Here is a 12,593-nt window from a genome sequence, read left to right as displayed (position 1 = left end):
GGCTGGCCTCACACAAGACTCCTGCAATAGCCTCCGAAGATCTCAGTTTATTAGCACAGCAATCTTGCCTTGCTCACAGCTAGCAACAGGAAGGATGTGGTAGCCTAACCACTAGCACTGTGTCTATCCTGTGCAGGGCTCATTCTACTTCTCTCACCTATGGACATGGCTTGCAGACTTCAGCCCAATTTTTTCTTGTTTTAGCATAAGTTTTCTTTTCTGACATTGCCCAGAACCCACTAAATTTCATATATCAGCCCTTATATTTTTTCAGGGGTTCATAATCCTTAGGAAATCAGAATGGCGTAATCAGATCTCCTAAATGTATGGAAAGGAAAGTCTGTCTCCAACCCCTCCACTCAGGTATTAATAAAGTAAGTTTATTTTTTCCCTTAGAACCAAGAAAATGGGAAATAATTCATATATTGAATTGAAATAGGAATAGATATATGAAAAGAGGAGGGTTGAATGATAACTCTACAGTATAATTTCAATAAAGATAGTATGCTAAAATACATACGAAAGCAAAGAAACTTTCTACAAAGATGCAAGCTCAGTGCTTGATTATTATTGCTCAATGGACACTTTTAATTATTTGGTTACCTTTACTACTTTGTCTTCAATTAAACTGAACCTTTTAACAAGGATAATGAGCTTAGGTTTATATTGAATTATATACTTCTTTGTTCCTCTGAGCTTTTGAAAGTGCCTTGTGTGGGAAGGTCAGTCTGTATTTGTTGACTAATTTCAGGAAACACCCTTTGTATGTATTTGGTGGCAAAGTATCATGGAACTGAAATAAATTAGGGAAAATGTGAAGGAAACCTCTGACTTCAAATGTCACTGCTATGAGTTCTGAGTCATATTGTAAATTGCTCAAGGAAAGTCTCTGACATTGCCAAAGAAATAAATATAGAAGCATTTCTGGTCTGAAAAAATAACACCTCATTGTACAATCTAGTTCTAGGTCAGAAAATCAGTTTATTTTAAGTATTTTCTTTTTAGGGACATTATTTACTTGCAAAACAAGAAATAAATGGTTTGGTCTCATCTCACTCTGTTAATGAGAAAGAGATAGACGATAACTTATGCAGTTTACTGGAATACAATGAAAAATATAATTAAGTTCATGTTTAATTTTCGTTAAGAACAAGTCCTTGGTGCAGTGGTTCATGCCTGTAACCCTAGCTACTCAGGAGGCTGAGATCTGAGGATCAAGGTTCAAAGCCAGCTCAGACACAAATGGACCTGAGACTCTCTTATCCCCAGTTAACCTCTAGAAAATGAGAAGTAGGGCTTGGCACAAGGGCAGGGCAGTAGCCTTGAGCTGAAGAGCTCAGGGACAGGGCCCCAGGTGGAGTTCAAGCCCCACGACCCACCCCCCCCCACAAAAAAAAGAATGTCAACAAATATAGAGATGAGGCTATAACTTTAAGCCCAATGTCTTCTATAAAATTAATGATGTGAGTTAATTTGTGGTTTAAGCTAATGGTTCAGTTCTCTGAACTAATAATTAGTCCATACCTCAAATGTTTTCTGGTTGTATTAGTGGAGAAGAATGATGTAACTGGCATTACTTCTTTAACACACAAATACATGTAATGCCCAATGACTGAACATAGAAATAATAAAAATTTCTATTTTGAAAGAGAATAGAACACACCAGTGGATGTCAAACCACTACAATTCTAAAATCCTCTGGGGAAAACTGTTGGGAAGGTTTCCAACTGTGTGCTTGAGAGAGATGATACACCTATATTAAGTTCTAATTAGTTTTTTCCCCATGAGTTATTGACTCACCCATCCAAGCCTTTTATTTTCCTTTGGTAAAGCTGAAGGAAGTATTAGAGAGTAACTTCACTGAAGCTGGAGCGGTTTCAGATCTACCTCAGATAGGTGGCAAGTTAAGTTCTTTAGGCTTATTACTATTAGTGGTAATTACTATTAGTATCATCCTTTTATTACTACTTCACATTTATTTGATTTAAGTCTGAAATACTCAAAAAGGCTCTTTAACTCAAGTTTCTGAGTTTTGGCAATTATATTTTCTTAAATCAACAGCTTGCTGACTTGCTTTCTGCTAACTTTGAATGTAGAAGTAATTACATACCCAAAGTTTTTCTCCAGATGTAGCTCTCACATTTCTTTATTCCATTGCTTTTCACCAACTTGCTGCTCTCTTAATTTAATGGTAGCCAACTATTGAGGCAAATGAATGGAAAGGCATACATGACTTTGTTGGTTTTAGCTTTGATTTATTTTATTCATCTGAGGCCTTTTTTCTGGTTCTTTGTTCAAACCTTTTAAAATTCTATCACCAACTGCAGCTTTCCCAAACTCTGGAAGACATTGAACTTCAGAGTTCACTTTATTTCAATTTATTTCAGCTTGCAATGTAGTCTCTTTTTTTTTTCTGAGCCCCTTTCTTTGATAAAATGATGTTGGAACAAGTAACTAATAGAATTCAAGGTAAAAAATAATCAATATAAATATACTAATTGGTAGTATTTGGAGATAAGGTCATTCGGTGATGTTTGGAATGTTAAAGTGTAGACATTAGCAATGGGCATCCTTATAAGAAGAGGTCAGCGCTCTTAGTTGTTCCTTTTTCAGTCTTTTGAGTATTCAAATGTGGTATCTGCAGTTCTTAGTCCAAAGAAATCTCTCACCAAAACATAATCATGTTGACACCCTCATCTCAGCTCAGTCTATGGTACTTTATTAGAAATGCCTAAACTGACTAAGGTAACAGTTTATTCTATAGGATTCAGTGTTGAAAAGTTTCATCTTGCAATGCTGACATTAAACATATGGTCAATAAAGAGAATCAGGACAGGGTTCTAGGCCCAAACTTCAAAGAATATGTTTTCTTCTGTATCATTTCCATTGACTAGAAGAAAGAAGCATTAAATTAAATCAGCTGCAAGGATGCAGTTAATCTGTGCTTTCAGAAAAAGAATTTGATGAGTATCTCTAACTCTAAATTTTTCAATACAATGTAATGGAAGGGATTTTAATATACATGCACAAAATGCAATTTACAGATTAATAAAAACAGCTATTTTTACCAGCCACAAATTAAAATATTAACATCATTCCTCCAATTTCTTAGAAGTGAAATGTCCTTTCCATTTTATCCAGACATTAAAGTTTGGTTCTTTTTACTCTTCTCCTTCAATATATTATTATATATTTACTGGGCCTTTTGCTTAATTAGTTCCCTTGTATTTGAGGGATAAAGATTCAACTCTTTTCTTTTCAATAAAACTAGAGTTTACAAGAAGGAAAATTCCTAGGATAAAACATACTAGCTTAAGCATAGATTCCTTAATGTCTTGGCCCATCTTATTTATTACAGAAAATACTTTGGTAATAGCAATAGTAGTAATCACTGATTGTACAAATTTGGCAAGCCAGAATTTGTCAAGCACTGAACAACCTTGAAATTCCAAGCTTCAGTGGGATATACCAATGGGAGATTACCATACTCCCATTGAACTATAGGGTCTAAGAAATGACAATGAATTTCCCAATTAGTTGTAATTATGAACGTTAAGGTATGAATCCTTTGCAATTCTATAGGCTGGCAAAAGTCACATGTAGAGAATGAATCCTCATAATTGTCAGTCTAGGTTATCTTTAGGTTTTTTTTTGGGGGGTGGTGGTGGTGGTGGTTTTTTTTTGCCAGTTCTGGGCAAAAACTCAGGGCCTAAGCACTGTCCTTGGGCATTCTCAGAGCTAGAGCTCTATCACTTGAGCCATAGCACCATTTTCAGTTTTTTTTATGTATGTGGCACCAAGGAATCAAACCTAGGTCTTTGTGCATGCTAGGCAAGCCCTATACCACTAAGTCAAACTCCCAGCCTCTACTTTTAGAGATTTAGAGAATGTAGAGGCCCTATGTGTGTGGGGGGTGTGGGAGCAGTATTTTTTTTCTCTTTTTTTTTTTAAATTGTGATTAATAGGAAAGTTACATTATATTCACCAGATAGAAGGTGCATAACTTTACAGACATTGATACCCTTTCTCATGACATGGTCCCCATTTCCCTTCCACCCTCCCCCTGCTTATATTGATTCCCCCCCTGCCCTATCCAATTTCAAATAACCAATTAAGCACATATAAATATATATCAGATAACAAGGTGAAATATTGTAACAATATGAGATAACCAAGGGACAGCAAAAGAGATGAGAGATAACGTAGTACATTAAGGACAACAATCACTCATTATATGACTTTTGTTTCCTTATCCTGGAGGTCCTTACATTTAATGTCATACTATTTGGCCTTATGTCTCTAGATTTTGTCATTTTGTTATTAAATCCACTTACAATTTGATTTCTGTTGTGTTTTACATGGAACATATGGACTTACAATTTTAAATTTCTTACTTTCCTCATTTTTATAATATCGTCGGGGCTATGACATTTTTTATTAATTTGGCAAACTCAGCTTTTAGTATTCATCAACAAGATCTGTCAACAAAAGATCTTTCTGGTATTTTTTTGTTTGTTTCCCTCATGGGTCTTGAACACAGTTGCCTAGATTCTTTGGACTCAAGGCACTATTACTGTGCTTTTTTGCTCAACACTTGCAGTCTACTGTTTTTTTCACAGCTCCACTTACAGCTTTTGTTGGTGCCTAATTGAAGAGGTTCCCAGACTTTTGTGTCCTGGCTGTCTCTGAATCATGGTCCTCAGAATTCAGCTTCCTGACTACATGTGGTGGCCCCAGAACCCAATTTCTTTGGCTTTTCATTGTTGTTCTTAGAGTCACAAGGATATTATTCTGAACAAAATGTATGAATATATATAATACGTGTAGTTTCTAATCAATTGGAAATCATACTAAAAGAATGTTCCTAGTTTCTATGTAACATGACCATTTACTGTTAGGCTCTAAATGAGAAGATCACTTTCAAAATACAATAGGTATAAAACAAAGAGCTCTGAGATTCAGCATTTTTAATAATAAAGAGAAAACTCTTAAGAAAAGTGATTTTAACTAAGTAAGACCATATTGATACTTGTTAAAAAACATAGTAAGGCAAAAACTGATCAACACTGGCTTTTCTTTAAGACTAGTTAATCTAACTATATCGAAAGTAATTTTCAAGGATTGGTGTTTATTTAGGTGACTGCTAATGCCAAAAGTAGTAAGTTCCCCGGAGAAGTACCTTTCACTGGGCAAGTGTGGGCATAGCTTAGGAGGACTCAATGTTAATATTATTCTTTCAAGTGTTCCTAACGTATATAAACATGACCTTTTATTGACTCATTTAAGAGTTTTTAGTGGAAATCTAGTTCATGTTACAACAACTGATCTTTAGGGATTCAAGTGGGCAATTACTCAACCAAATAAAGCAATTAATTTTCTAATCTGCTTTTGTAATGTTTAGTTAACATGTTCAAAACAAATCTCATAGAGACACTGTTTTTTCCCCTTTTTTTCTTATGAGTCACACAGGACTATCAGTGAACTCCTATGGTGCCATTACTAACGGGATCTTAGAACTGCATTATGTTCGAAGCTCTGTGCAACTTCCACAAACAGGAAGCTGAGAACAAAATTGGAAAATGTTATTTTAATATTCTACTTGGCAGAGCACAAATTCTCAAGATCCTGAGAAGGAACATATTTCCCTCATGATTTTAAATTTGTAATTAACAGCTGAGTTTTTGCTGTTAGGCTAAGGAAGCATAAAATACTCAATATGGGAATTAAGCTGTCTCAGACATTCTACATGTGTGTCTGAGTGACACAGACTTTATTTTGTTTTCTTTCATTTTTATTTTAAGTATTTGTACAAAGGGGCTACAATTCAAGATTATTAGAACAATGTATCTTTAGACAGAGACATTTTAAAGACTACACGTATCAGCAATACATGTGAAATTTTAAAGAATGAATATATGAGATAATAGTTTGATAAATATTAAATAAATGTCTTCCACTCCCCATCAAAGCCTTCCTGAACAGTCTTCACTCAAGCTTGTGAGGTGTTGAAGGGTCTTTCACTTGTCGCAGGAAATGTCCATAAAAACAGGAGTGAGAACAGATCATGGGGATAATTCAGATATCAAATTTTGGGAATTCAGTATTTCTTCTCTAGACTTTCCTGGGAGTGTAGTAAAAGGCATAACCTGGTGTTGTGTGTCCCTTAGCATCTGGAAAGTGCTGACAAGCTTAAGCACAAATGACACAGGCATGAATTCCCTTTCCTACTTTGCTTCTCTGTGTCATGTCCCCTTGACTAACCAACACTCCAAATTATAAAGACCAGGCTCGATTCCTGCTAATTTCTTAATGTGGACTCTGCTTACCTACCATATAACTAAACTATATGAATAAGCCAAGAATATTTTTCCATGGGAATCAGTTAGTGCCTTATTGTCTTCATATTATGCAGCTTGCTTTCTATACGCTTCCAGCAACAGCAGTGTGACCCTTGGTGAGGTGTGTGGATCCACACACAACAAGAACCCATAGACTCTGTCAACCTCCTCTGTCCAGTGGTAAGTCATAGACAACCATCCACTGACCCCAGGACAGAAATCTCACTGTCATCAAAAACAGAGTGACTGGCTACATTTTTCTGAAGATTGAATGGGAATACAGATTTTTTTTTTTTTGCAAGTTACCAGGTAAGACTTTAAAGATATCCGTAAACCAAAGAACAAAGCAAAACAGAGTTAACTAGGAGGGAGATGTGTTGAAACACCAAATACCCAGATGATATAAAAGATTGTGAAGTTCCTCTTAGCCTCTCACACAAATGTCCCTTGCTCTGTGTGACTTCTTTGGCACATGAGGTATCTTCAATGAGGGCTAAGGTACAAAAACTAGGCGACACCTATAGGCAAGCACTTTAACCACTAGGCCAAACTCCCAGCCCAGGCGACACCTATAGGATTTTGTTCCTATTGTAGTATTGTTTGCTATTGTTTTCTTATAGTCTGTAAGATGACAAAAGCTTAGTTTTGTCCTAACTTCTCCTGGTTTGTGCTCCTTTCCTTGTTTTTTTTTTTCTTTTCCTTTCTTTCTAATTTTTTTTAAAAAGACAAGTAGAGGGAAGTTTATGGAGGTAAACTCCCAGGCATTCTTTTCTTTTCTTTTTTTGTAAGTGCAGCAGGTCATGTCATGATTCTGTTTTAAACATATTCATCTTGTTTAGCAGTTTTTATTCATCCCTGACAGTTTAGTTACTATCTCAGAAATATTTATTTCAAACAAGTATCTCTCTGGCCTTTATCTCTTCCTTGAGCCTCAGCCCATGCATTCCAATGTCCATAAAATATATTCAGCCAGATGTTTCTTAGTATATCAGCATTATTCTTATATTTGAACATTCTCAATTTATATTTTATAATTTTACCTGTTTAGCTTCCAAATGCACCATGTTTCTGTTTTCTTTTTATCTATGTTATCATAAACTTTGAGCGAATCAAGATTTTATTTTTAAAGTACTGCAATAGCCATTTAACTATACTATCTAATCTATTCAGTTCTCACACTGTGTCTTGAATTAGTTGTTAAACATGTATATCTGATCACATTTTTCCCCTACATAAAATCTGATATGGTTGTTGCTAATATCTTCTATCCAGGTTTTAGTGATATTTATAGCAACCTCCTTTACTCCTCTCTTTTTTTTTCCTCCTTAGTTACTTTAAAACATCTGCTTCTTTCTTGTTTGCTCCCCTCATGTAATTTCCTTTTAATTTGTTGATTAGAATCATTTTCTTCTCTGACAAGTTTTTGGACTGAACTTTTTTTTCATAATCATCATGAGTAAATTTGTTAGCATGTTCTTTCAGTTAGGACTCAGAAAAATATTTAGTTCTTTGGAAAATCTTTATAAACCAGATTAAGCCAAAATGCTAGGTTAAATAATCCCAGAGCCTCTGTGCTCAGTAGTATAGATATAATAAAGTCTAGGCAGGATTTATTAAATCAGGCATATTTCTTTTATGACTCTATCCTCCCAAATAGAATTGGAAAGTCATCAATAAAAGGAGCAGACACCACTTCTGTGGTGTTCACCATTGTATCCAACACGTCTTAACATGTCTTCAGTATTTAATACTGATTGAATTAATATTTGAAAGAGTATGTGGCATTTTCTAAATAGAAGGAAAACAAAGTGGCTGGTGTTGTAGATTTACTAATTTAATTAGGGGCACTTGAAGAGTTGAAGACAAAAATTAAAGAGTTAACAGGAAGAAGTATCCTATTAGCTCAGCTTATGAACATACATGTATATGTATTATACATTATGCTTATGGATATACATGCATATATATTCTCTATACTGTGCACTGAAAAGTTTTTTAATTTAAATATATTTTGTTGTAAAAGTGATATACAGCTGGGTTACAGTTACATGAGGAAGGTAATGAGTACATTTCTGGTTGAGCATTATTATCCTCTTCTTTTTCTCTTCCACTATTCCTTTCTTCTACTCCCCTCCCCACAGCAAGTAGTTAGATTCATTTCCAATCTAGTGTCTTGTGGGCATTGCTGTTGCATTGGTTCACCCATTGTCCTAGTTTACCATTTTGTTATTCCCTTTTCCTTTCCCAAATCAGATAAACATATACACAAAACTCATTGTATGAGAAGAAAAGGCAATGACTACAGGGTATAAAACAAAGGGGGATGAGAGAGAAAGAATGTCATACAGTATAATAAAAATAACATCATCATCAGCAAAAAAAGCTCTTGTTTCCATATCTTGCAGTTCATTATGATTATCATTATATGTTCATATGTACATAGCTATTGAGTTGTTGTGATCCTCTGCTAGGAATGTCCTAGACATATACTAATTATTACAAATGAGGGAAACCAAGGAATCTATGATTTTTTTGGTTAGGCTCATTTCACTTAGTATGATTTTTTTTCAAGTTTTTCCATTTCCTTATGAATGGGGTTATGCCATTCATTTTCATTTGGATTCATTATTACTCTATTAATTTCTGTTAATTTTCCACTAGTAGTGCTACAAATTTTCCAAGAGGAAATGAAACAAAAATTCCCCATTAAAAGGACTCCTTTTTTTCACCTTATATTTCTTTCCCTCCTTTTTACCTCCACCTCAAATATTCAAACTCATTTAACAACATTTCTACTTGTAAGAATAAATAGGGCTTGCATATTTAACTTATTTACTGGGTTCTTTCATGAAAGATATCAACTCTAGGCTACATTATTGCTTGTTATTTACTATAAACATAACTGGATAGATTATGTATTCACATAGAAGATCAGAGATTAAAAAGTAGTTCTCTTTTTCTAAAAATGTACTAAATATAACTGTCAATGGTTGCTATATAACGATTCTCAATGAAACGTTTTATTATTATTCAACAGAATTCATGAATTATGATTTATAAATGTATAGTGTTTACTCCTACACTTTAAAAAATTAGGAATTTTTAAAAATCAGGAAGAAATAGAACAAGTACTTCATACTTGCAGATATGTCTTCCTAGTCCTGATGATATATTTTTCCAGACACCCTACAGAGGTAAAATGAAGGCTTGCATTTTCTAATTTATGTAAACGGAAAAAATATTTTAAGTAAAACATACATACACATTAGCATGTAATACTAAACAAAGTCTTTCTTATTGTCTGAAAAATCATTTTTTATGAAATTGTGTTGGACAAAAATAAGTTTATACTCTTTTAATTTGTCATAATCGTAGACACCTTGGGTTCTCCTAGTAGAGATTTACAATAGAACAAAACCTAGATTCATAAGGCCACATAGAATGATGCTAAATGAAAGGACTTTCATTATATAGAAACAAAGGCCATATAAGGAGTGATTGTTGTCTTCAATGTACTATGTTATCTCTTCTCTTTTGCTATCCCTTGGTTATCTCATGTTGTTACACTATTTCACCTTGTTATCTGATATATTGTATATATGTGTATTTGGTTATTTGAAATCAGATAGGGAAGGGGGGAAATCAAGATGAGGGGTGGGGGTGGGGGAGGGAAATGGGGACCAAGACATGAGAAAAGGTATCAATGTTTGTGAAGTAATGCACCTTCTGTCTGGTGAATATAATGTAATCCTTCTACTAATTACAATAAAAAATATATTAAAAAAAGAATTGTTATGTAACAGTCAGGCATGGTGGCTCACACCTGTAATCCTACCTACTCAGGAGGCTGAGATCTGAGGACCAAAGTTCAAAGCCAGCCTGGCATATAAGGACCTGAGACTCTTATCTCCAATTAACTTCTGGGGAAAAAGGAAGTGGGGCTTGGTTCAAGGATAGGGCATTAGCCTTGAACTGAAGAGCTCAGGGACAGTGCCCAGGCCAAGTTCAAGCCCCATGACACATTAAAAAATTTGTTATACAGCAACCATAGACACAACAGAACTGTTGATGATAATGTACTGTATGAAGTTCTTTCTTCAATTCCTCCCCTTCAGTTTATCCCTTGATGTCACAGTTTTTGATTCTGGTATCCTGAGTCTTATATATTTTTATCTGATTTGGTGAGGGGAAAAGGAATAACAAGTAAAGAAAAAGTATGAACCAATGGGACAGTGATACTCACAAGACACTAGATTGGAAATGAACTTTAAAACTTGGGGTGGGGGCGTAGAAAGAGGAGGAGGGATAGTGGGAGAAAAACACAGGATGCAGTAACAATGTTCAACAAGAAACAGTACTGACTTTGATATTTTATTCTTGTTTTGTTTGTTGTTGTGATTGTTTTTGTTTTCGTGATCAAAAAGACAAGCTAATATCTCATAAAGGGAGCAATATTATCAGCCTAACCATATCTTAGTGCCAAGTTCATAATAATACAAAAGGAAGATTTCTAGATGAATCTTTGTGTCACTTATTTAACAACTTTAATTTTGTGCTAAAATGGCTGGCTATAAACATACAAAAAATAGTCAAACCATTGTTTCTTGTACAGTAGATCTAAACTTGCTGGTGATTTTACTATGCTACGTGTATGAAAAAATTATTTGTCTTCATTACACTTGTGTCTACACATACATAGCTTTCAGAGATAGCTAAATTCACTGTAGAGTTGTATGTAACTCAGCTGTTCCTTTCATATTTCTTTTTATTATAGTTAACTAATGGTTGGTCATCAGTGTATTGAGAACCAATAGCTTTTGGAGGATATCATGTTTATTTTTTAGCGAGGACTGCATTATTCCTTATCTTTTTGATAGGTGATAATGCAAGATTATTTTCTTTTCAATTATTAACTTTTGTACTGTATTTAGCTCACTACATTTATACCATAAATATATACTTGTGTTTTCCCTGAAGATTATATAGAAGAAATAATTTCACTCAATTGAATCACATTACATACACACACACACACACACACACACACACACACACACATCACTATTGATGGACCATACTAAAGGACTGTACTGAAAGATACGTATTCTGGAAAATTCTTAAGAAAATAAAGGAAAACCAGAGTATTTTATGATTTGTACAGGTTAATATTCCTGCATTTATTTTGGTAAGTTTCTTTCCTGTGTCATTCATCAACCCATTTTCTATTAGGTACCTGGGTAATTTTGTGACTCTGAAAACTTAATTTATTCTCTTTGGAGACAAACTCTTTTAATACCAATCTGAGGGGCAGTGTCAATTACTATCAGCACACTAGACAGAACTCAAAGGAGCACAATTGTGTCTGAAGCTGGTTGCTGAATAGAGCCAATGTAATAGGATGGCAGATGTTACAAGTAAATCATTGAAACGTCTACCATCAGCCACTAAGTATTTTTTCGGGTGCCACTGAATAGCCATAAATTAATAGGCGTGCTGAAAAGTCTGTCGACATATCACATGCCTACAGTGACCAGGCTTTCATCTTTTCTTAAAACAAAATGAACATCAATCTTAATATGATTAGTATTTCAAAGGGACTACTTCACTTTTTTAATTTAAGAAAGGAGAAGCTGATTTTTCATTAACCTTTTATAACTAAAAGATATGAAGTAATGCACCCTCGATCTGGTGAATATAATGTAATCCTTCTATTACTTACAATACAAAATATATGGAAAAAAAAGAAAGTGTATCTCACCAAGGGTAATTTAAAATAAAGCATGGATTGTTGCTTGCTTGTTTGTGTTAAAAGCACACCTTAGACACAAAAGTGAAGGGAAGCCTTGAAGATAATTTGACGCTAAAAATCGCTAAAAATAAACTAAATCAAAAACAACAAAAAGATCCCATGATCTCTAAAATTTGTTAAATCTCAGTCTCACAGAAAAATAGTAGTTGAAGAGCTAAGATCTACCAAATAAACTTTCTTGTTTATATATATGTTTGTGTGTGTGTGTGTGTGTGTGTGTGTGTGTGTGTGTATTATTATTATTTTTTTTTGCCAGCCCTGGGCTTGAGCTCAGGGCCTGAGCACTGTCCTTGGACTTTCCTTACTGTTTCACTTAAACTTTTAAAAATAGTTATTATAAAGGCATTGTGTAGAAAGGCTACAGTTACATAAGTCAGGTGAAGAGTACATTACAGAAACTCTCTTAAAAAGTTAGATACCAGTGTAACAGCAATATTCACAAGATG

This window comes from Megascapheus bottae, chromosome 5 (genome assembly GCF_031878675.1).
Source record: "Megascapheus bottae isolate mThoBot1 chromosome 5, mThoBot2.hap1, whole genome shotgun sequence".
NCBI lineage: Eukaryota > Metazoa > Chordata > Mammalia > Rodentia > Geomyidae > Megascapheus > Megascapheus bottae.
The sequence above is the reverse complement of the archived record's forward strand: the minus strand, read 5'-3'. Positions refer to the sequence as shown.